A 23,448-nucleotide genomic window follows, 5' to 3' on the forward strand; every position below is an offset into this window, starting at 1 on the left:
GGTGGGGTGGGGTGGAGGAAATGGGGCCCAGGGCCTTTCCCCTCTAGGGGTGCCAGCCCCATGGCAGGGGACTGGCTAGCTTGGCGGGGGGAACAGGGAACGGGGCCTTTCCCCTCTAGGGGTGCCAGCCCCATGGCAGGGAGCTGCTGGTGGGGTGGGGTGGGGTGGAGGAAATGGGGCCCGGGGCCTTTTCCCTCTGGGGGTGCCAGCCCCATGGCAGGGGACTGGCTGGCTTGGGGGTGGGAATGGGGCCTCTCCCCTCTAGCCATTGCCGATTTGGATCCAGAACAGATCAATAGCCCCCCAAACCCATTCCCTTCTGAACGCGGATGGACTCACCAGAGCTGGTATCCTCTGTTGCCTCGCAGTGGGGCCCTTCCAGACTAGAGGGTGGCTCCACGCTGCTGCCCCTGGTACCCACTATGGGGAAGATGCGTCCCCAGGGATGTCAACATAAGCCCAGGCCTCACAGTGCCAGGCCACCCGCCCCTGCGCTTGCTGTATTTATCGTGGGAAGCCCTTGCTGAGCATATAGGGGGAGGGGGCTCATTAGCTGCCCCCCTGCTCCCCCAGGCTGCACCCTCTCACTGGGCGCAGACAGTGATCTCAGCCCCGTGCCCACCGGCTTCTTGACACACAGTCCTTGTCTCTTCCACAGGCACCATGTGCCAATGCCTGCCCGAGGGGCCCGACCCTCCGTGTCCAGCACGTTCAACCCTGGGTGCCCCACAGGGACCCACCCTGAGTGCTGTATATGGGAACAGGACACACCACCCCATGGAGCATGGGTCTCTCGTTGCTGGCTAGCACTGGGCAGCTCTGTGCATGCACCCTCCAGCCCCTCGCATGGCATGTGCTCTGCTACCCCCACAGCCGCCCCCACCTGACAGAGCCCAGCGGCTCCACTCAGGAGCCAGTGACTCATTTACATGAAATATGACTAATCCCTTCTGTGACAGATGTCACCAATTGAGCAAGCAGGCGCTGTACACAGCCGGGCTTGCCTGGAAGCACTCCCTCCATCACGCTTAAATACAGAGGTGACACCGGCCGCCCGCCTGGGCACAGCCCCACAGCTCAGCAGCCCTGGGGCTGGCCAGCTGCAGGCTCTGCAGAGCAGGGCTCCTGGTGGGGGAGGTGCAGGGAGGGGTGGGGGCACCATGCCCACGTGGTCCTGTCAGGCAGCCCCCTCCCCACTGGGTCTGCAGGGATCCAGGCTGTGCAGCGCCTGCAGGCGAGTGCTGGCATGGACAGCAGAGATAAGGAGGCTGTGTGGGTGGGTGGGTTTCTCATTCACTAATTCCCTGCCAAGCAACGACATGCGACACAATCACAACTGGGACAGGAATAGACTGACAGCTGCACCACACCCCCCTGCACAGAGCCAGCGTCCGGCTCCTTCTCTCCTTGCCGGGTGAACCCCCACCCCTGCCCCTGCTGGGTGTCACCATAGGGCTGGCACAGGCTGGGGGGCAGAGAAGCACCAAGACTCAGGACAAACCAAACACAGGGTTTCTCTTTCCATGCTGTTTGCAATGTGAGGAGGGGGAGCTGGTGGACGTTTCTGGCCGCCACTGTGATGGCTGGGTGATGCCAGGTGCTTTCTCAGATGCATCTGCTGCCAACCTGCAGCCCGGAGAGCCGAGGCCCCTGCCTTCACAGTGCTCCAGCCCCAGAGCCAGGCCCTGTGGGACTCCCAGCCAGGTAGCCCCCCACACGGAGCCCCACGCCATCCACTCCCACCAGACGCTGTGGGGCATGACAGGAATCTAGGAGGCAGCAGCAGCCCCAGCGGGGACATGTTACCCAGGGCAGAGCACTGGACAATCTGCATCCCTGAGTCAGCATCACAGGTCATGCTCACCCTCTCACCCATGAAGTCACACAGGTCATAGGCAGCAGGAAGCCCCTCTGCCAGGCCCCGGGGCCCAGATGCCCTGTCCCTGTGGGCCAGGGGCTTGGCCCAGGCAGCCTCTCTGCTCCAGGGGGAGCGACCGAGCGCTAGGGCCCTGCAGCTGGCCGTGCAGACATGGCTATGGCCCCCTGCCTCATTTATCAGCTGCAGGATCAGAGCAGGCTGGGCCCAGCTGAACTCACTTTACAGCCATGCACAAATCATTTGCAAGACAATGGAGAGTCTGTGCAGGCAGCCAAAACCAACAGCGCCGGAGGCGAGGCAGCCGAGCGGCACCCCATGAAACTGGCCTCCCCAACGCCAGCCGCACAAATCCTAACCCCCGCGCCATTCCACCCGCGCTCGTTAACCCCCTCACCGCCTAGCCACCTGCACCCGCCTCACGCAGCCCTTTATCTGGGGCTGGCCACAACCTGGCACCGCTTTGCCCCAACAGGCACCCCACCTCCAGCCACACTGTCACAGGGCTGGCTCCCAGCCCCTCCCAGGGCTGGCAAATCCCCCTAGACGCACACCCCAATTCCAGGCCTCCCCAAGGGCCCCCCATCACCAGCCAGCTCCCGTCTCCCCTCAGGGTTCCCCGCATCGCTGCAGCTGCTCTCCTCACCGCAACTCAGGGTACGCACACACGATGTTATCGCAGGGGCACTGGTAAGCGCAGGGCTGGTAGGGTCAGGGCATTGGGCTGGGCAGCGGGCACCCTGGCACAGCAGGGTTGCTAGCATACGTCTCCTTGAGAGCACTGGGGCGACTCAAGAATCAAGAGAACCAGCACTAGGAGGAAGCTGGCACCCCTGCCTCCAGCTTGGGCAGAGCTCTGGGGCCCCCAAGGACCATGCCACTGCAGGCCGGGCCCAGAGCCCCAGGGATGCCAGGGCAGTGCCAGGAGCAGGGGAGGAGCAGTCACAGGGAGGGAGGGGAAGGCTAGCTGTGGCCAGCAGAACGGCTGGGAGAGCTGCTGGCACTGGGGCTTGCTCGCAGCTGTGGTCTTGAGTCCGTCCCCCAGACAGTACAGACTGGGACCTGGTGTTCCAATCCTGCCAGCATCCCCCTGGCCACCAACAGCCAGCTGCTGCCCACAGCCCTGCAGCAGGGTGAGGGGTGCCAGCTGGACAGACCCCAGCTGGCATCTGTCAGGGCTCAAGGTGGGCAGAACACTAGGGTGCACCATGGGCAGCGGGAAAGCCCATGTGGGGGCAGGGGATAACACCCATCAGGGCAGTGAGTTCTGAGGCTGCCTAGCGTCAGCATGGACAGGGCAGCCTGGAGAGGGTTAAAGCTGGAGGTGTCAGTGCAGCGGAGCAGCGTCTGCAGCAGGGTCGCTAGGAGCTGTCGGTAGAACTCATGGGGTCCAGGAGATTCAGGGCCTTGGCCCATGGTTCCAAGGGCCTGGGGCACTCAGGGTGGCAACAAGGAAGGAGTTGGAGGGCCAACGCAGGCGCCCAGCGTCCTGGCTGTTTGGCAGGGCCCAGGAGTGTGTGTGACAGAGCAGGTCAAGCACCCCAGCAGAAGAGGCACCCGAGGGAACCTGGCACCACAAGCTGGAAGCCCCCTTGAGCCCTCCATGCCGGCGCTATGCCCCACGTACCCCCTGAGTGGGGTGTGGTGAGTTGGGACATGGCTGGTCCTGGCCAGCACAGAAGAAGGGGTCAGGCCAGCCCCCCCAATCTGAGCTCCTGGGGACATCACCTGGCCCAGCTCCATGGGGCAGTGGGCATGGGCTCTGGGGCCATCCCACACCGGCTGGCCCGGCGCTGCTGCAGAGGCAGTGATGAGAAAGGAGGGTGAGGGGCTGCCCAGGGCTGGGGGAGTGGGGCTGGGGACCCCCCCCAGCACTGTCAATCACAGCCCCGCTCCAGGCCTGGAGATGCAAAGCAGGTGTTGCCATGGCAACAGGTTGGGGAGTCTCTGCATCAAGGTCACGAAAACCAGGGAGAGAAACGAGAGGGGAAGGGGTGTGCGGGGGATGGGAAGGAGGGGGTGCTGGGAGAGCCAAGAGAAGGGCAGGATGGGAGGCAGTGTGGGGGAGGGGAGAGAATCCATGGCGGGGGGGCACACCAAAGCTGTGGGGGGAGAAGCAAGGGCCTGGAGCCAGGCCCAGTGTGGGGCCACGGGAGTGCGAGCCACAGCAGCTGGGGGCTCCCAAGGACCCATCAAGCACCCGCCCCCTGCACCGACTGTCCCAGCAACACCTCCTCCTGCCTCTGCCCCTGCCCCTACGCCTGCCCTGCCCCCAGCCTGCCTCCAACCCCGCATTGGCTCTTTCACTTGGCAAGCGCTGCTGCCAGGCTCCGCCATAGGATAGCCAGGGGCTGGGGGTACCACACTCAGAGGGGTGTGCAGGGTAGCAGGGCCTGGATCCCAGGGCTGTTCCCAGGAAGAGCTGTGGCCGGGTAGCACAGGCACCAGCCCATTGCAGCCAGTGGCGCCAGGAGGCTGCGGTGACGGGCACTACAGGGAGACACAGGCATTAACAGAGAATAAAGAGTGGGGGGAGGACTGCCAGGAGCCTGCAGGCAGCCCATCAGATCCCCAGGGGTGCAGGATCCCCCCGCCCTCTGCCCTGCTCTGACACCACCTGCTGTGGCAGGGAGAGGGGCAGAGACTTGCTGTCTCCATCTCCCCCTGGGAAGAAGCACAAATACCTTAAGTAGCTACTGAGGCCTGTAACCAGGCACAGAGAGGGAGGGGCACAGCCACGTGGGGTGGGGGAGCATGTTTGTGTGTATACATGTGTGTGCCCTTAGCATGAGAATCCTCCCCCACCTCTCTGATGCCCACCCCCAAGGGGGGGAGTGTTGTTCAGGGATCACGAAAGCAGAGGGGTCAAGGGCATGAGCAGGAGGCCCCCACCGTGCATGCAGCACCTCCATGTCCTCCCCAGTCTCCAGGGGACAGGCTGCCAGCACAGCTCTCTCCACTCCTGACCCAGCTGTGTCTGTCAGGGTCCTGGAGTGCCCCTCCCTGGAGGGGCTCAGCTCCTGCCGATGCCCTGTGTCCTTGCCCCCAGGGCACTGCCCCCTGCCTCCACACTGCCCAGCAGGCCACGGCACCCTCCCTGGCTCTGAGTGAAGGCGTCAGTACCCAGGCAGCCGAGGTGGAGTGGCAGGAGAGAGAGCGGTGAGCACTACAGGCAGTTGTCACACACACTGCAAATGCCAGCCCAGAGGGGAGGGGGGCAGATAACACAGCGCCTCCCCTCACTGCCCCTCAGACAATCCCTCCCCAGCCAGGGCCCTGTCCCTACACGCACACTCAGCCGCCCCCCCACTCTGCCCCCCACGGTCAAGACACTCAAGTCCAGCAGAGCGGCTGCTGCCCGCTCCCCGTGGCGGGGCTGCCTGGCTTTGGCCCAGCTGTCACGGGGCAGTTTCTCTGCTGTCTGCACAGCACCAGCAGAGGGCAGCACGCTGCAGAGAACCATCTGCCATTAGGGTTGGATGGGCAGCCCCAGGGTTTGGCTGGTGGCCAAGATGAGCAGCTGGTCCCCAGGCCCTCCAGCTCAGAGAGCAGGGTGCTGCCCAGGGTGTGTGAGTCCTAAGCCGCACACACGGGGTCCTGCCCATGGTACGTGGGGGACTGTCAGCACCCCGCCATCCATGGCACGACACCAAATCTCACTGATCCCAGCACCAGGCCTGGGTGTGGAGGACCCCACCACGGCCAGCCCCAGGACCCCCCCTGCAAACAGCAGGCCCAGTCCGGAGGCCCTTCCCCTCACATTCCCAGGCAGGGCAGGTCCACCGAGGCTTGGTGGGAGTTTGGGAAGCAAGTTCTGGTGGCCCTGTTCCCCCAGCCCAATAAGTGGGAGGTTCTCACCCCTGCTGCTCCAACACCAGATGGACTAGAACCAGGGAAGGTGCCAAGGGAGCCTTTCCAGAGTCAGACCCAGGTCCTGCAGCCAGGTGGGCAGCAGCAAAGCTGCTGAGCTCAGAGAGCCACCCCCATGATCTCTGGGGCCTCTCCCGGTGCCCACGTGGGCTCTGGCCAGGCAGCCTGGCACTGGCAGGGGGATGGTCGCTATGTGCTCCACATACCATCAATTCTCTCCGCTGCCCAAATACCTGCTGCCAAGGAGCTGAAAGAGCCAGCCATGCCACTCAGCTGGCTATCGGGCAGAGGCCAGGCGGTGGGGGTGCAACACCAGCAGTAGGTGAGCTGCGCTGGGCCAGTCCTGACTCACTCTCCCACTGGGGCAGGGGGATGGCACTGGGGCAGCAAACTGTGGGGCTGTGCCCCTGCCCCCCATGGATGCACCCTTCTGCTGTGGCTCCCAGCCCCCCAATGGCCTCCCCACTCCCAAAGCACTTTCGCTTTACATATGCAAGGCAGCACTGCCATGGCAACGGGGCCTGCCTGCTTCGCTGCGCCAGATTCTCATTAACTCCAGTGTGGCAATCAGTTCTGCCCAGAGCACACGGCTGGGGGCTGGGGAGGTGGGGGGCATTTGCTAACAGCAGGACCTGGCTGCACCGCAGGCCCCTGCCAAGCGGGTTTGTGTAAGCACCACAGAGCTGGCCCTGTGCCCCCCCCTGCTTGCTGGGGCTGGAGGGTGGGGGGGAGAGAGCACATTAACCCCTTCCGTACCCCCCCCCCCACTGCACCCTCACCTGATAAAACACTCAGCACTTGACAAAGCCGCAGCCAGAGGGGAAGGGCAGGGAGCCGGGGGGCTGAACCTAGACACCGTCCTAGAGAGAGGGCAGCCTTGCGGCCGGAGAAAGAAAGAGCCAGCCCTGCCCAACGACCCGCAGCGAGTCAGGGGCTGAGCTGGGAACAGATCCAGGGAGGGAGGGACATGACTCCCAGTCCCCATCAGTAACCACTAGGACCTACTGCCAGCGAGTGGCAGCTGCGACAGCCTGGCTGCAGGGCACCAACTTCAGGGCAGGGGGCTGCAGCCCCACACAGCACCCAGCAACTAGGCCTGTCCTCTCCTTCCCCTCACCAGCTACTGACCGAGCAGGCGTGGGCCATTCTGGGGGCGGGGGGCATGGGAGATCGGGGAACGAGGGTGCGTCGGGATGGCTTTGCTCAGAAGACGGTTTCTCTGGAACCTGTCTGTGTCTTCCCAGAGCTGGTTAAGTTGGGGAGTGGCACCCAGGCTGGGGCACTCCAGGGGCATGTGCTGGGCAGAGCAGCAGAGCCCCCAAGCCCTATGGGGCGACATTCCAGGGAAGCCAGGCAGAGCCAGCCTACTCCAGCTCTGGGTAGTGCCAGGTGCAGGGGGCTTGGAGCACGGAGGCAGCCTCTCCCCTAAGTGATAGGGATTGGGGGTGTCCTGTCACTGCTGGGGGACATGAGCCCCAAGAGCTGTTGCTGCTGGGCAAGATGCTGCCTGGGTGGGAGGGGCTGGAATGGACAATGGAACTGGCCCAGCCTGGCTCCCATCTCCACGAGGAGGAGACAAAGGGGCCAGGGCTGAGGGGGCAGTGCCAGGAGGGAGAGCGGCAGCACTGCGGTGGGGGCGGGGGGGGAGGGGGAAATCAGCATTTTCTAGCCAACCTAGACAGGGGAGGGAAGTGGAGGATGGGACAGCAGGAGCCTGCATCCCCTCCCCTGCAGAGTTTGCCCAGGCAGGGTGGGAGGCAGGAGGCCCCTTGGTTCAGTCAGCCCCTAAGGGAGCCCATCTCATCTCCTCCCCCCACACATAGGCTGGTTAGAAAAGGCTGATTCCAGTAACACACATGCACACACCCCCCTCTTGAGCAGAGGGCTAGGATCACACTGGCCTCCCTGGGGGTCTCCTTCCACTCAGGACTTTTCCCAAAGGAGGCTGGGGCGGGGCAGGGCCCAATAGCAGAGTATTCCCGAGCTGCCAGGGCCGCCCCTGGCACCAGAGGCCCTGAGTAAAGCCAGTCCCTGGGCAGGATCCAGTGCAGGGCCTGTGCTGGCACACCCTATAGCTGCCTCCCCCAGCACCCCTTGCCCAGAGCTGGCCTGCAGCAGGCCCCGGCCCTGAGACTGCACCATGGAGCTGGAAGGGCTCCTGCCCCAGAGTGCATGGGACCCCAGCCTGCAGGGCACGTGCCCACAGTGCTGGGGCTGCATGGTACAGGATTACACACATGGCAATTAGTGTCCTTCTCAGCAGCCTGATGGCAGCTTCAGTAAATAGACCCGAGTAATTAAAGAGCCAGCAAAACAAACAGATGGCTCCATGCCGGAGGGCAGCTGGGAGGGGGGCACCATGCTGGAGCACTGGGCAGAAGAGGGGCACTGCCCAGGGAGCCAGGCCAAGAGGGAGCATCATGCCGGGGGCAGAGCTGGGAAGGGGAGGACCATGCCAGGGAGGGAGCAAAGGGGTGACATCATGCTAAGGGGGCCATGCCAGGAGCACTGTGCCATGTCAAAGGGGCTCCTTCACAGCAGGTACCTGGGTGCCCCCTGGGGTCATCTCCACCAGTAGTCTCACTGCCCTCCACCCAGCACCAGCGTCCTTCCCACCTGGCCTCGGTCACCAGGCTCCCAGCATGGGGGCCCAAGGGTGCCATGGGTGTTTGTGACGAACTGGGACTGTTCCTAATGTTTGCTCTGAATACTGTGTTGGTGCCTCAGTGTCCCCTAGGCAGTTCTTAAGTATCTGGCAGAGCAAAGGGCCAGTGCACCTAATGCCTGGCACTCTGTTCCTAGCAACTGATGGCCTGGGCCCCTCCTCTGCAAACGGTGCCAACTGAGGGTGTTGGAGACAAAGGATCAGGTGACCTCCTGGCCGGGAAAGGAGCTGAGCAGAGAGGAGGGGCTGGAGGGGGTGTTAGTCTGGAGCTGCCTGGGGACAAGGAGTGAAGTGCAGACCTAGGGGTCTGGCTCACTGCCCCCCAGAATGGACCCGGCCGAGGGGTCTGGTTCGCTGTATCTACAAGCTCTGTTTTAGACCTGTTCCTGTCATCGAATAAACCTCTGTTTTGCTGGCTGGAGTCACGTTCTGACTGCAAAGTGGGGGTGCAGAACCCTGTGGCTTCCCCAGGACCCCGCCTGGGTGGGGGGGGGTCGCTGTGGAAGCGCACGGAGGGGCAGAGGATGCTGATGCTCCAAGGAGAGACCCAGGAGGTGAAGCCGTGTGAGCTTCTTGCCCTGAACAAGTCTGCTCCAAGGGAGAGGAGGCTCCCCAAAGTCCTGACTGGCTTAGTGGGGAGCAGTTCCAGAGCATCGCCCGGGGACTCCGTGACAACTTGGTGGCAGCCGGAGGGATGATACTGCACCCCGTGAATGGCGCTTCCTGCAGTAAGTGAACTGGGGAGCAGTAAAACAAAGGAGGATAATGAGGACCAGGCGTGCTGAAGGCTCAAGAGAGGGACGGTTTCAGGGGCAGTTAACCTCTGGGAGTGTGTGTGACCAGCGAGAGGACTGTTGGAGTAACAGGGTCCCCTGAGGATTGCAGCGAGCAGTCTCAGGGGCGAGGAGCTTGCCGCTCGACCCTGGGAGAGAGAAGGATTTTGCAGTAGCAGGGTTCCCCTGGGATTGCAGGAGCAGTCCAGGGCAGAGGAGTCTGCAGCTCGACCCTGGCAAAGGGTGGTGATCACGAGAAGGGGCTGGCACACCAGGGGTTCTTCCTGGAAACCATGGGGAGCCAAGAGCACACAGGCCTGTGAGTCCAGAGCACACTTGGAACGGTGAAGTGATGGCCTATCACCATCTCCTTAGAAGGACATTGTGATCCTGTGCCACAAGAGAGAGATTACGCATGGGGAGTTCACCAAGGCACAGTTAATCGTTGCAGTTGGAGGAGGAGGACCGCTCTGAGGAGCAGATTCCTGACCCAGATGGGGCTACAAGAGGATCTGGGGAGCAGCTGGAGCAGCAGCCAGGCATCTCCTGAGAGTCTGGTCCCCAACCAGACAAGGTCTTCACGATTGGGTTCCCATCAGGGGATCGGAGACGGATGGGATTGGAGCAGAGCCTGAGAGAGCGAGAGGACCATGAGAGAGAGCAAGAGGCTGTGGAAAAGCTGCAGGAGAAGCAGCAGCAGCATGGACTGTGATGGTGGAGTGGAGAGACATAGGGGGGCTGCCCAGGGGTCAGTGGGGAAACACGCCTGCAGGGAAGAGCCTGGGACAGAGAACTGTGGTGGTGCAGCCACAGATGCTGAGGGACTGTGGGACCTGGGTGAAGGTCCCTGGGGTGAAGCCCCCTCGCCCTGCCTATGGCCCGATCCCTGTGCAGACGCAGGAGGGGTCGGACTGGCTGTCATTGGGGTTCTCCAGGATATATCGGCTGGGAGGCCCTGTTGGGGGGTGGCTGTCTCCCTTCGGGACAGGATCCAAGGCCCTGCTCCTGTAACTGCCGAGGGTTTGAATTTGAATCCAGGGAACCAATTGGCTGGATGGAAATGGTCAGTGAAAATGCAAATGACCTTGCTGGCAGTGGGGAGGCTGCTGGACTCAGGAATACCTGCCTACCTGTAACCAGCCCCCTGGGACTGAGGGGGGGGAGAGATGCTCCCCGCCCCCCCATGCACACGGAGAGGGGGCTCACGCTGGCTCTGATGCTGAGACCAGAGCAGAGAGCTCGCGCTGCCTGTCCCCACTGGGACAGCCAGGGCAGCGCTGAGCACGGGGGGAGCTGAGACCCCAGCTGAGTGGGGGACACCCAGGCAGGGCAGGTCAGCTGCCAACCAGGTTTGCCTGGTCCAGACGTGCTGCTGGAAATGATTACACAGCAGGAGGGAGCTACCAGGGACAAGGCTCAGGGGCTGTGACCCCAGGCCCAGCCAGTGAGAGGGAGCAGGTCCCACTCCCTGCCCCAGCAGCTGAATCCCAGACCGAGCTGCAGAGAGATCCCTCCTTGGAGAAGCTGAGGGAACTTGCTGGCACAGCGCTGCAAACCCCCTTGGGAAGGTGCAGGACAGAGTCCTGCGGCGAGAGGGATTTCCTGTACCGGAATGGGCTCCCCAAGGGAAGTAGAACTGAGGGAATCAGGAGGCAGCTGGTGGTGCCCCAGGAATCCACAGGTTCTTCCCTCTGCAAGCTGCTGGATGGGGAGGAGAGTGAGGGACCCCTGGACCTGAAAGGGGAGGATTGGGAGGAGAAGGGGAAAGACCCCTGGTGGATCTCTTCCCTGAGGTGCGGGAGCCAATCTCCCATCAGGTGTTCCCCATTCAGAGTCACTGGGAAAGCAACCTAGATCCTGGAGAGAGAGGTCAAGGACATGCTGGCTTTAGATGGGATCCAGCCATTTTACAGCCCATGGGCCTCATCCATGGGGCTGATCCCCAGGGAGAACAGGTATGGTCTGGTTTTATGGGGCTATCAGAAGCTTAAAGCCATCACAGCGTCCGATGCCGACCCCATGCCCTAGGCCTGGGGAGATTCTAGACAAGCAGAGGGGGCATGGAGAACTTGGCCCTGGCAGACACTGATAACATGTGCATCTTTAGCCAGACCTGGGAGGAACAGGTGTCCCAGGTGAAGAGGGGGCTGGGCTGCCTCAGGAGTGGGACTGATGGTAAAAGCTGGAAAGTATAAGATGGGGATGGCAGAGGGTGTTGTATCTGGGCCACAAAGGTGGGAGCGCTGCCCCTAAGCCCAGAGCTGGCCAAGGCCAAGATGGGGCTCTTAACCAAGAGAGCCCGAATCGCAGCCCAGAGTGCTGGAGAAGACCCTGTCCCAGTTTAAACCCCAGGAGTATTGGGGTGCAAAAGGGTACAGCCGCATAAACCTTCCACATGCGGCCTGCAAGTGCCATCAAGCACACTCAAGCAAAGGAGGCACAAAAACTGGGAGGGCCTGGTGTAACTCCCACATCAAGGAATCGGAGAGATGCTGGGGGCATCCATGGGAACGTTGGTGGGTTCGAACTTCCCAGGTCACTGGCTGGAAGTGACCGGCTGCAGTTCGGGTCTCGAAGGGGGAGAGATGTGACGAACTGTGATGTTTTAATGTTTTTCTCTGAATACTGTTTGGTTGCCTCAGTTGTCCCCTAGGCAGTTCTTAAGTATCTGCAGAGCAAAGGCCAGTGACGTCCTAAATGCCTGGCACTCTGTATCCTAGCAAACTGGGATGGCCTGGGCCCCTCCTTCTGCAAAGCGTTGCAAAGCTGAAGGTGTTGGAGACAAAAGGCATCAGGTGACCTCCTGATTTGGGATAGGAGCTGAGCAGAGGCAGGGGCTTGGAGGGGTTGCTTAGTCTGGGCTTGCTGAGGAATCAGGAGAGTGACGTGCAGACCTAGGGGTCTGGCTCACTGCCCCCCAGATGGACCCGGCCGATGGTCCAGATTCGCTGTACTTACTAAGCTCTTTTTTCGACCCTGTTCTGCCATCTATTAACCTGTGTTTACTGGCTGGCTGAGAGTCAACGTCTGACTGCATGTGGGGTGCAGGACCCTGTGGCTTTCCCAGGACCCCGCTGGGAGGTGGGCTCGCTTGTGGGAAGTGCACGGGAGGCAGAGGATGCTGAATGCTCCAAGGAGAGACCCAGGAGGTGAAGACGTGTGAGCTTCTTGCCCTGAACAAGTCTGCTCCAAGGGAGAGGAGGCTCCCCAAAGTCCTGACTGGCTTAGTGGGGAGCAATTCCAGAGCATCGCCCGGTGACTCCGTGACAGTGTTCCACCCCTGCCCATCCCAACACCACGTCTCCCTGCTGCAGCCCAGGGCTGGACTCAGAGCCAGTTGGAGCCCCCCAGCACCAGTGCCCCCCAGCCCCTGCCCACTTCACCAGCTGGCTCCCTGGTGCCCCACACAGTCCAGTTCCTCAGTGATGGGGCAGAGCTGCCCTCCCACCCTGCACAGTGGGTATCCTCCACAGGGCCACTGCTGTCTTTCTGGGCCCATAGCCATGGGCAATGCAGGGCCAGGAGCCCTACCCCACCCTGCGCAGCCCGTCCAGTGTAGAGGGTGAGCTGTCCCATCCCGCCAGGACCCTGCCCTGCCAGAGGGGCTGCCCAGCCCGTCCATGGCCGAGGCACAGCGTGGCACAAGCCCACAGCGATAGATCAGCTGACTGTGCCAGCCACCAGGCAGTTCGGCGCTTGGCAGCAGAGCAGCAATGCCAGTGCCAGGACAAACAGCTGGGGGGGCCTGCCCCACACTGGTCAAACACAGGCAGCCAGGGGCAGCAGCTGCACTGTTGACTCTGTGGCCATTGATTAACTCCCCAGGAGCCCTGTGCAGATAAGTGCCCGAGCTGCTGCAGAGCCCTGACCCTGACGCTGCCTGAGCACCACGGGGCAGGGGAACAGTCTGCAGTGCGCTCCATCCCCCAGGCTCTGCAGTGACTCCTAGGGGAGGTGGCAGCATCTGAGCAATGGGAACTGGGTCCCTGCCAGGCTGGCAATGGAGGGGAAGCCAGGGTGATCTCTGGTTGGTGGGATGGTGCCTGTGCTGGGCCCGGCTTGGAGCAGGGCCTTTCTCTGTGGCTGCCTGAGACGTGGGTTCTCCAGGGCAGGGGGGTATAGACCAGCCTCCAGCCCCTGTCCAGCTGTGTGCAGGGAATGGGGCCCACAGGAGCTAATCTGGTGCCACTCCAGCCCTGAGCCTGGCGCAGCCGAGAAGCGACAACCCATTTGCTGGCTGCCCCTGGCTCCTACTCCCAGGGCTAATTCTCTTCAGAAGCCTGAGCCGCTCAGCCTCCCACAGCCAAGCTACGCGAGCCCGGTGCTCCCTTTCCCCCGACAAGCTCTAAAGCCATCCAGTGCGCCACTCCTGGGGCATCCACCCAAATCCCCCGAGCACACCCCACACCTGCCCCACAGCCAGGCTGGGCTACAGGGCGATCTGAGTGGCTGCCCCACTGCTGCTCACCTTGCCAAGCCAGGGCAGGGTTGGCATCGAATGCAGGGGGGCTTCCCTCTGGGTCAGATCCCTGCGGAGTGCCAGGGAGTGGAGCTGCTGGAGGCATAGTAGGGCCTGAAGCTGAGGCCCTGCCCCCTGCTCCCCCTTGCTCGTTAGAGGCACTAGAGCACTTCCTGCCAGGGCAGGGGGAGGGGCTCTGCATGCATTGGGTACTGAGAAGTGCGGGAAACTGACCCCCCTCGCGGTGGCAGAGGTAGGTGAAGAAGGGGCCATGGCTGTCCCAGGTCTCTAGGAAGAGGAGAAAAGGCGGCGACGTCTCGCCCTTCCCTAGCACTGCCTCCCAGCACCGAGCCGCCCCCCAGCACTGCTCTAGGGCACCAGGGTCAGCACCCCCATGCGCACCAGCCCAGCAATTTCCACACCGGTCTGCCATCCATGGCCTGCCCAGGCCAGGCCTTGCTTAACATGAGGGGACGCACACCAGCCCGGGGGCCCTGGCTCCTGAGCCCCAGGGGCCCAGGTTGTAGCCCTTCCAGTTACAAATTTAACCTTGAAAATGAGATTTAATTGAACCCTGAAGCCTTGGCTGGCAGAGAGGGGGGCACCAGGGAGCAACCAGGGGCCTGGGATCATCCTGCAGCACGTGCACACGTCTCTGTCACAGTAGGTGTGCGCACATGTGAGGTATCTGCGTGACTGTGTGTGGGGTGTGTGTGTGTGTTCACAGGGGCTGTGTGCACATGCACGGCCCCGCCTCTGTGCACACTCATGTGTATGGGGTGCATCTCTCTCTCTGGGAGCACGACGTGTATGTGTGAGCATAGTGTGCCAAGCCTGGCCTTGGAGATTTCTGGGGGCAGCAGCACCTGTGGCTGAACTCAGAGCAGGGGGTAGTCAGCAGACACCCCGTGGGGCTGCAGGCCTCTGCTGGGAAAGAGCCACTGCCCCTTTAAGCACCCCCCACCACCACCAGCTGAGGGCTGGCGCAGCCGGAGCATGCTGGCTGATCCTCACGGAGCCGGCCCAGCGCTCTGCTCCCCTCCCAGAAAATTATTCATGCGCACAGAGCGCCAGCAGGAGCTGCGCCGCTCCCTGCAGCATGGGCCTGAAATATTAATACCCCACACGCCGGAGCTGGGCAGCCAAGGGCAGCCGGGCCAAGAGCGCGGCCAGCGCTGTGAACCTCCGCTGCCCTGCCCCCACCCTGCGGAGCTGCACGGGCACCCGGGGAAGGGGGGAGCTGCCATCTGCTCACTCTGCACAGCTCGATGGGCACTGGCACTTCTGCACAAAGAGGAGGGAAGGAGGAGGCCCTGGACCACGCCCCCCCAAGGCCTAGGACTGGTTAGGAAGGGGCTGGGCTGGACTGGGGGGGCTGCTCCTAGGCCCTGCAGAAGGGAGACTCTCACCATGCCCCTGGGCATCCCAGCTAGTCACAAAGCCCCTCAGCCAGCCCGAAGGGGAGACTGGCAGCTCCCCCGTCACTCTGCCCCCACCCCCTTCCCAGCCCAGTCTCTGCCCTTCCAGCACCCTGCCCACTCAGGAATGAAGGGCGCTGCTCTGGCCTTATGCACCGCTGCCAGCCAGGTGCCAAGCACCACGCATGGGGCCTGCGTTACTGCAGGCTGAGAGCAGGAGTGGGGCACCAGCACAGGGGGGGGGGGGGGGGAGTCCCAGCTGGGATAGCAGGGGGCTGTGGGTCACATCAGCAGAGCTAGAGGAGGTAGTCTGGGTTGGAATAGCAGGGGGCTGCAGGTCAGGGTAGAAGGGCAGCGGGTCAGGGTTGAGGAGCAGTGTCAGTAGGGCTGGGGAGGAGGGGGGAGAGTTGAGGCTGGTATAGCAGGGGGCTGCGGGTCAGGATAGAGGAACACCGGCAGGGCTGGGGGGAGCCAGGGCTGGGATAGCAGGGGGCTGCAGGTCGGGGTTGAAGGGCAGCGTCCAGGCTATGTGCGTGGAGTGGAACTGGATCATGCACAGACCTACAAGCTGCACCGGGGTGTGGTGCCACCAAGCGAGCTCACCCCCTTTCCAGCATTTCATCCTGCAAGTACCCACTGAGATTGGCAGGAGGCCCCCGCTCCCTGGCCAGCCCCTTGCAGCCCCCTCCTCCTCCCTTTAGGGTCTGCACCTAAACACGCCCAGCTGTGCCCCCTCCTCTCTGTTACTGACACCTCACGGGCTCTGGGCTGCAGCTGGTAATCAGTGGCCTGGGCCTGGCTCCAGCTGCACCAGGCTCCCCCTCCCTGGTGTAACCAGAGCCGCCTGGAGGGGCGCAGAGCCCTGCCAGCCCACTGGATCCTAGCAAACCCTGACTCCCTGCCCCTCACCTCAGGAGGGTGGTGAGCTAGAAGTGGGGTGCACCCCCCACCCCACCACAACCTCCCACAGGGCGTACGGCCCAGAGTTAGTGCAGGGAGCCAGGACACCTGGGTCCGATCCAGTCCAGACATCGACGCCTTCTGGCCAATGTGGCCCAGCCCTCAAATCCCAGCTAGGGGCTGGGGCTGGAGATGTCCCAGTGGGATGAGGGCTGGGCCTCCCTCTCCCAGCTCCAGCCCTGCTGCTCTGCCCTGCAGACAGAGCATGGCTAGGGGCCATGGGGGCACTTGCAGTGGCCAGCCCCCACCCCACACAGCCTGGCACCCAGCCAGCTCCCTGATTTTGTGAAGCAAACTCTGCTAACCAATCTCCCCTTCTCTGTACAACTGCACCACAACCTTAACCCTTCCCTGCCCAGACGCCAGCCTGCCGCCCCGGCCCACACAACAAGACTTCACCAGTGGATCCTGAGGCTGCCCTGCTCTGCCGGGCCCATGCTGCACGAGCCCATCCGTGGCCTCACTGTTGCAGCTGCTGCCTAGGCCACCATGCCACCAGCTCAGCTGCTGGCACCTGCTCTAGGAGCTGCATGGAGCCGAGGATTCCCCGGCCTCTGGCGTGCTCGGCCACGGCTGGCAAGGAGGGTGGGGAATGGGAGCTGGGACCTTGCCCCTCCAGGGGGCACCGGCTCAGATCCAGCCCCAGGGTCGGGCTTTCCCCTCATGGGCACTGGTCCAATCTCACCCCATCCTTCAGTGATGCCATCTGAGGAACAGTCAGTGGCTTGTGTGACCCGAGGCTGCAGGTTCTCAGTTGGATCCCTCACAGCTGGCTCCTCGAGGGTCAGCCCTGCAGTGGGGAGAAGGCCTGGTCTGGCCATGTGGCTGATGGCCTCCCCAGCAGAGGGAGGGGGGCTGAGAAGTGAGTCTCCCTGCAACAGCCTGTTAACATTTCTCACCCGGGCATGTGATTAAATCACTGCCCTGTCCTACACCAGAGCTGGCCGCAGCACACAGGGGCTGGTGCCAGGAACATGGCTCCAGCCCTGGCTGTGCAGAAGTTGTCTCACACACACAAGCCATGAGAGCAGTCAAAACACACAAGCCACCTGTCCAAACATTCCCATCACACGCCCTGTCTTCGCGGCTGGCAAACAGGGTGTTTAGCAGGGAGACAATACAGCTGAAAACACAAACTGAATGACAGGAGAAAGGAAGCTGTCGGCACAAAGGCACAGCCTAGTTAACAGTAAACCTGTCCCCGCTTCCAGCCCCATGCCCAGCTCCTGCAGAGAATTCCCTGCTCAGATCCAGACCAAGTGCTTCATGCCCTCCAGTTATGCCAGGAGCTCCGGGCGTGGGGCATGGGGTTCCACAGGGGCTCCCCACCCCAGGCTGCTCCTGCAGACGCACAGAGATGGGCAGCGCAGAGCCCTGTCAGACCAGCTCAGTGCAGCAGGCTGGGTACTTATAGGAAGTTTCTGCCCTGGGGGCAGCCACTCTCCAGCCCAGGACACTTGCCCGAAGGCTCCCTTGTTCTCCTCCTGCCCACGAGAGGTGCCCCTTACAAGCTCCAGCCCTTAGTCTTGACCTCCTCCTTGGCACCCCCCAGTCAGCAAGTGCTGAACCACTTGCCCGGTCATGCAGGTGCAGCAGGGTGTAAGTGTGCTTGCACACACACGTGCAAAGAGAGCACGCATGCTTGCCATCTGAGGGCAGAATCCAGGTGGAGATGGTGCCGCCCATGGCCCGGAGTCTATGGTCACCCACAGGGGGTCAGAGATCACAGTGGATGTGAGAGGAACCACCCAGCAGGACACCGTGGTGACCGTGGCAGAGCCCCCATTGGGTGACCTGGCCACCCCCACCCCACCAGGTCACAGCCCTCTCTCTATTTCAGACAGGGAATATGGGGTGGATCTGAGAGTAATTAACAGCTAGAACAAATTTCCATCCCTGGGCTGTTTCCCTGACAGCTCCACTCTAGGAACGGTGGGGGCAGGTCTCTGCCCGTGTTACACGGGGGTCAGACTAAATGGTCACAGCAGTCCTTCTGGTCTGGAAATACAGGGTCTGGCTCCCCCACTCATCTCGAACGTCGCCCCTGGAGTGGCTACCGTGGGGGCCTGTCCCCAGAAGCCCATTTCCCAGCACCCCTCGGCCTCCGGGGAACTTTCCTAGATAAACCCAGATGTTCCCAGTGCACATGGTGGGTGTGAGCCCCTGGGCCCCAGCCTCAGGCCAATGCAGGGAGCCCTAACCGAGTGGCTGGGGCCATGGGGGGCAAGTGTAGTAGCAGGGAAAGAGCACGATGCCCCCCCATTTCATGTCCTGTTTAAAATAGGACACTCCCCCACCCCCCACTGCTGGCCAGGGAGGCGGCTTTCACAGGCAGAGGATTAGTTTAACCCCCGGGATGCTGGCACCATTTAAAGACACAGGCCTGAGGGGGCAGCCTGCTCACCAGGAACCACAGCGAGTGCCCGAGGCTGATGCCAGAAGCTCCAGGACAACCCAGCTAACCCCCTCCTGGCTGGGAATCCAGAGGCCAAGAGCCTGCTGCCGGCTCAGAGTGCCCCCAACCCATAGATGCTGCCCCCCGGGCCTGGGAGCTCCAGGGCACACGCCACATCCCCGTCAGTGCAGCGCTGGGTGTGAGCGCAGCGCCAACCAGACACGAGGCCACGTGGAGCTAGGTATGGGAGGGCCTCACCCCACAGGGAGGGCAGAGGGCATGTGAGCTGCCAGGAGCCACTGCAGGCCAGGGAGGCCCCACAGGGTGATGGGGCAGCTGGAGCAGTCAGGTCTGGCTGAAAGCTCCCTGCCCCAAGGACTGCCTGATGCCAGCTGGGCTGGGGATGTGGACAGGGCTCCCTGTTACCCAGCCCACCGGGCCCTTCTCCAGGCGGGAGGAATTGGAGGAGGGTCAGTCTGCAGCCCAGATGTTCGGCACCTTGCTCCAGAGCCCTGCCAGGCGGGATCTTGCCCAGGCCCCACACAGCATCCAGGTGGGGGTCAGGTCAGAGAACACAAGGTCTGGAGCTAAGGGCCCAGCAATGACACCTGAGCGCCGAGTGTGGCCGGGAGGGGAGGGGGCTCCTCACGTGCACCTGCCCAGCCAGCAGACACGGCCGTGCGAGGGCACACTGCCCCCTCCCCCGACCTTGTCACAGCACACTGCCCCACCCCCAGGCTACACAACACCCCACAGCACAAGGAGTAACAGCCACCGCCCCACAAGTCTTCTGGCACAGCTGGGTCCCCCGGGGGCTTCTCAGTAAGGCTGCCCCACTCTAGCCCAGCCAAGAGCACTGTAGGGGTGGCCTGCCCCAAGCCCTCCACACAGGAGCCTCTGCACAGCCCCAGCCCTGCCCTGCACCGGCTGCCGGCGGGGACGCAGTTACTCACGTAGTCATGAAAGGCCTTGGCTTCGCTGGAGTGCTCACACGTCTCCCGGCGGTCCGGTGCCGCACAGTACAGGTCCCAGAACACGCTGTGGGGAGAGCACGCATCAGTCAGGCCCTGTCCACTGCCCAGCCAGCAACCCCCAGCAACACTTCCCCCTCAGCTCTGCCGGTGCCCCTCGATTCCAGCCCGCAGCCTTGTTCCCCAACCCTGGGCTCTCCCAGCTCTGCCGGCGCCCCTTGATCCGAGCCTGCAGCCACCAGCTCTGCCAGGGCCCCTCGATCCCGGCCCGCAGCCCCGTTCCCCAACCCTGGGCTTCCCCAGCTCTGCCGGTGCCCCTCAATCCTGACCTGCAGCCCCCACCTCTGCAGGTGCCCCTTGATCCCGGCCCGCAGCCCCGCTCCCCAACTCTGGGCTCCCTCAGCTCTACCAGTGCCCCTCAATCCCGGCCTGCAGCCCCCAGCTCTGCCAGGGCCCCCTGTGCTGAGCTGCAGGGTAGACAATGAGGCCTAAGGTTGTGTCTGAGCTGGGGGAGGGGCCCTGGTGCCAGCCAGCTCACCATGCCAGCTCGTGAGGGGTTAACTAATGCCACAAAGTCACTGCTGAAGCCCCTCAGCCAAGACCCACCAAAACTTACTCCACCACCAGCCTCACATCATGCATCTGAACCTCTGGACCCCCATTCTGCGCTGGTGCCAGCCGCAGCCATGGGGTCAGGTCGGACCCACAGGGTCAGGGCAGTGCATAGCCGCTCACCCACAGCGGAGAATAACCATGCCCTTGGGAGAGCGAGGGCCCATCTGCACCTGGCCCAACATGCTGGGAACAGCCCATTCCAGATGCAGTGGCTGCTCCAGACACAGAGGCTGGCCCGGCTCCCGCTCAGCCCACAGGCTTCACCGCAGAGTGTTTTCCCCGGTAACAGTTGCTAAGAACATCAGCTGGAGCTGAAGTTGAAATTCCAAGAACTTTCCATCACGCTGAGGCATCCTGGGGAGAGGGAGGCCAGGGCCTGGCCAGAGCCGCCCTGCTGCTGGCGCCCACCCTGCCCCAAACAGGCTCGTTCATGCACTGGGCTGACAAGCTGTGACGCAGGAGGGAGCAGGGTGGCTTGACCTGGGAATGTTGTTTAGTTTTACTGGGGCTGTCTGCACAGGGGATGGAAGAGCAGGGGGTGACTTTAGGTGAGGGATTGTACCTGAGCCTGTAACCTGAGCCAGGAGGGAGTGGAGAGAGTCGACTCCTTTGCTGGGAAAACACTGGACAAAGGGAGAGAGCCTGCTGGAGGGGTTTTTGGTTTCAGTTCTGGGCTGGCTGGGAAGGTGCAGGGAACCCCAAGTCTGGGGTCTAAGCTCTTTGCCCCCCAGAGGGACCTGGCTGGGGGATCCTGGCTGCACCCACAAGTCCTGCTTGGCACTGTGTTCCTGTCGTCTAATAAACCTGTTTTACTGGCTGGCTGAGAGTCACGGTAAATCGCAGGAAGTAGGGGGTGCAAGGCCCAGACTCCCCCACACTCCATGACACAAGCACATAGGAGGAGGCTATGGGGTGGATGCAACATGTGTGTCCATGTTTCTGGGCAGCCCAGGACTTGGAAAGAAGTTCAGCTATCTCTGAGTCCCCAAGGGAGCCTGCAGCCCCCTTGCCCGTGGCTGCTCATGCTCTGCAGGCAGCATGGTGTGGCTCCGGTGAGCCAAACGGCCATGCCACCAGCCTCACTCATGTCTCACTCCATTGCTCAGCCACGGCATAACACACCAGCAAGGCCTTCCAGGGAGCTACTCCAGCAGCCCAAGGGTTAAACTCAATCGCCCCCCCCACAGCCCCCATGCCTGCTATATGCCATTGCCTAATAGTTTATTGGAAACAGGTAAATACATGGACATCATGTCCCGACAGGCAAACACCCCCCTAGTTCCCAGCTGCCAGGGCCCTGGGAGAAGGAGGGGCAGGGGCACTCACAGGCGCACTCTGCTGCTAGGCCCTGTAGCTAGATTGGCAGGATGGGTCTGGTCTCTGCGAGCTCAGGGCAGAGCTTATCCTGCTCACTGTACAGCCAGGGAGGCGATGCCCAGAAAGGCTGCCCAAGGTCACGTTGGAAGTCGGGGGCCGAGCCAGGACTGAACCTGGCTACCACGACTCCCAGACTGACCCCTTCCCCTGGTGGGTCTGACTGTCAGCCCTGGTACTTCCTGCCAATGTGCCTAAGCTCGGGGAGCCCCAGTTACACGCCAGCTGCAGCTGGCCATTTGGAGACCTGCTCCTCTGCTCCGCTGCTGGCTGGGGGCTTTGCCCCACGTTAGCTGGCAGCGATTCTCCCCCGTCGGCCCTGGTTTTATTTATGGCGCACAGAACCTGGTGCCATGCAGGGGCTGCACCGGGTCTGTCGAAGCCACTGGGCCAACAGCAGCGCTCGCCCCTAGCCCCGCGTGGGCTGGACTCGCCCTGCCCTGAATATTTCTAGCACTGCCCCTTTAAAAACCAATAGCTGTCAACTACTCCTGGCATTTCCAACCAATAGGACGATGATATGCAAATATACTATGTGGAGGCAGGTGGTGAGTGGCTGAGTGCTCTGATGTCACCATCTCCTCTCTCACACACCCCCAGACCTGCCCTGAACTTCAGCTCACTCCAGGGGTGCCCCAGGGCCAGGCTGGGCTCAGGGGAGATGGGGCAGCAGGGACGGGCCCCGGGGGCACTGAACCTATAATGGAGTCCTTGTCTGGCCAGCGTCAGTGCCCCCTGCAGGAGGCCGGGCACCAGCGACGCTGCTCCATCCAGCCATGAACCCCCAGCAGCCCTGGGCATTGGAACAGGCCATGGCCTCATCAGCCTTCTGCCCCCCACCACAACCCCAGCTGCTAGGGGCTCCCCCTGCTGCTTCTGGAACACCCTGCCCTGGGTATCACAGCTCCCCAACAGCCCTGAATCCCTTCCTCCGCTCCGGCCCAGTGCAAGGACTGCCCCACATGCACATGCTACAGCTGGGGCGTCCGGAGTTCAGCAGGCTCTGACACACCCCCAGGATGGAGGCACAGCACTGTGGATGGACAGACACCCTGAGCACAAAGGCAACAGTGGATCAGGCAGCCTCACTGCACCCCAGCTTTCTCCTGAGCTCTGGGGCCCTTTCACCAGCCTGTCCCATGGGATGGGAGCAGTTCTGCTGCATTCACCCCCAGCAGCCCCCAGGAACAGGACAAGAGATTATAGCACCTTGCATACATGCAGGGGGACACTCAGATTCCCAAGTCTCCCCCCAGGCATCTCCTGTGGGCACCCAACACGAGCAACCCCATTCCAGGAGCTGGGCCCTATTCCCCTGCAGCTCTGGGGCAAAGGACATGGAGCTAGGAACAGCCCCCAGCCCCTGCGCTCCAGCCAGTGCCCTAGAATGCCTGGGCCTTCACCTTCTCTTTGTGACATCATGGCTGGTTGCCAAGGGGACTATTGTGATGTCACAAGCAGAGGATGTGGGGGGGCGGCCTCTGAAGCACGAGACAGCTGGCTGGGCTGCACAGAGAAGACCCTGAATAACCCCGTCCAGCTGGGGCACGAGGGGGAGGCAGGAGCCCCTCCCCGCCCCCCCCCCACCTGCATCCTCCCATAAGCACCCCCAGCCAGACACACCCTGGGGCAGCACTCCCCACAGACCCAGGAGTCCATGCCAGGCTGCAGCAGGCGTCCTAGTCCCATGCAGCTGGGCTTTCCCAGCATAGAGCTGTGGGGCTGTAGAGCTCTCTGCAGCTCAGAGCCAGCCCCTCCCTTGTGGGCCAGGCACAGATTATGCCTCCTGCAGCTGGTGGAGCCAGGCACAGGGCATCTGGCGGCTACTTTGTCATGGTGCAGACAAGCAGGACAGGGCGTGGAGAGCTCAGCAGGTGGGGATGGGAGCTCTGTGCCCCCCAGCCTGGGCCATCAGAACAGCCCAGAACCAGACCTGGCTCCAAACCCAGCCCGGTGAGGCTCCTGGGGGAGGAAAGAGATGAACCCTGAACACGAGCTCTCTCTGGAGTCCTAAGTCTACCCCCCTTTAACAGAGGAGCTGTGCAGGACAAGACACAATCCTGCCTGGTTTG

At 62.6% G+C, this 23,448-nt stretch overlaps 1 protein-coding gene across 1 annotated transcript in view; it reads right to left on the bottom strand.

The window, feature by feature from the left end:
• Nucleotides 1-19,448, bottom strand: part of SSBP4 (single stranded DNA binding protein 4) — a 34,977-nt gene extending 15,529 nt beyond the window's left edge. The window contains exon 1 of the mRNA XM_075071365.1: nucleotides 19,370-19,448. The gene's annotated coding sequence lies outside the window, so the exon portion shown is untranslated. The remainder of the gene's footprint in view (nucleotides 1-19,369) is intronic.
• Between the last annotated feature and the right edge of the window lie 4,000 nt (nucleotides 19,449-23,448).

This window comes from Chelonoidis abingdonii, chromosome 11, assembly GCF_003597395.2.
Source record: "Chelonoidis abingdonii isolate Lonesome George chromosome 11, CheloAbing_2.0, whole genome shotgun sequence".
Classification (NCBI taxonomy): domain Eukaryota; kingdom Metazoa; phylum Chordata; order Testudines; family Testudinidae; genus Chelonoidis; species Chelonoidis abingdonii.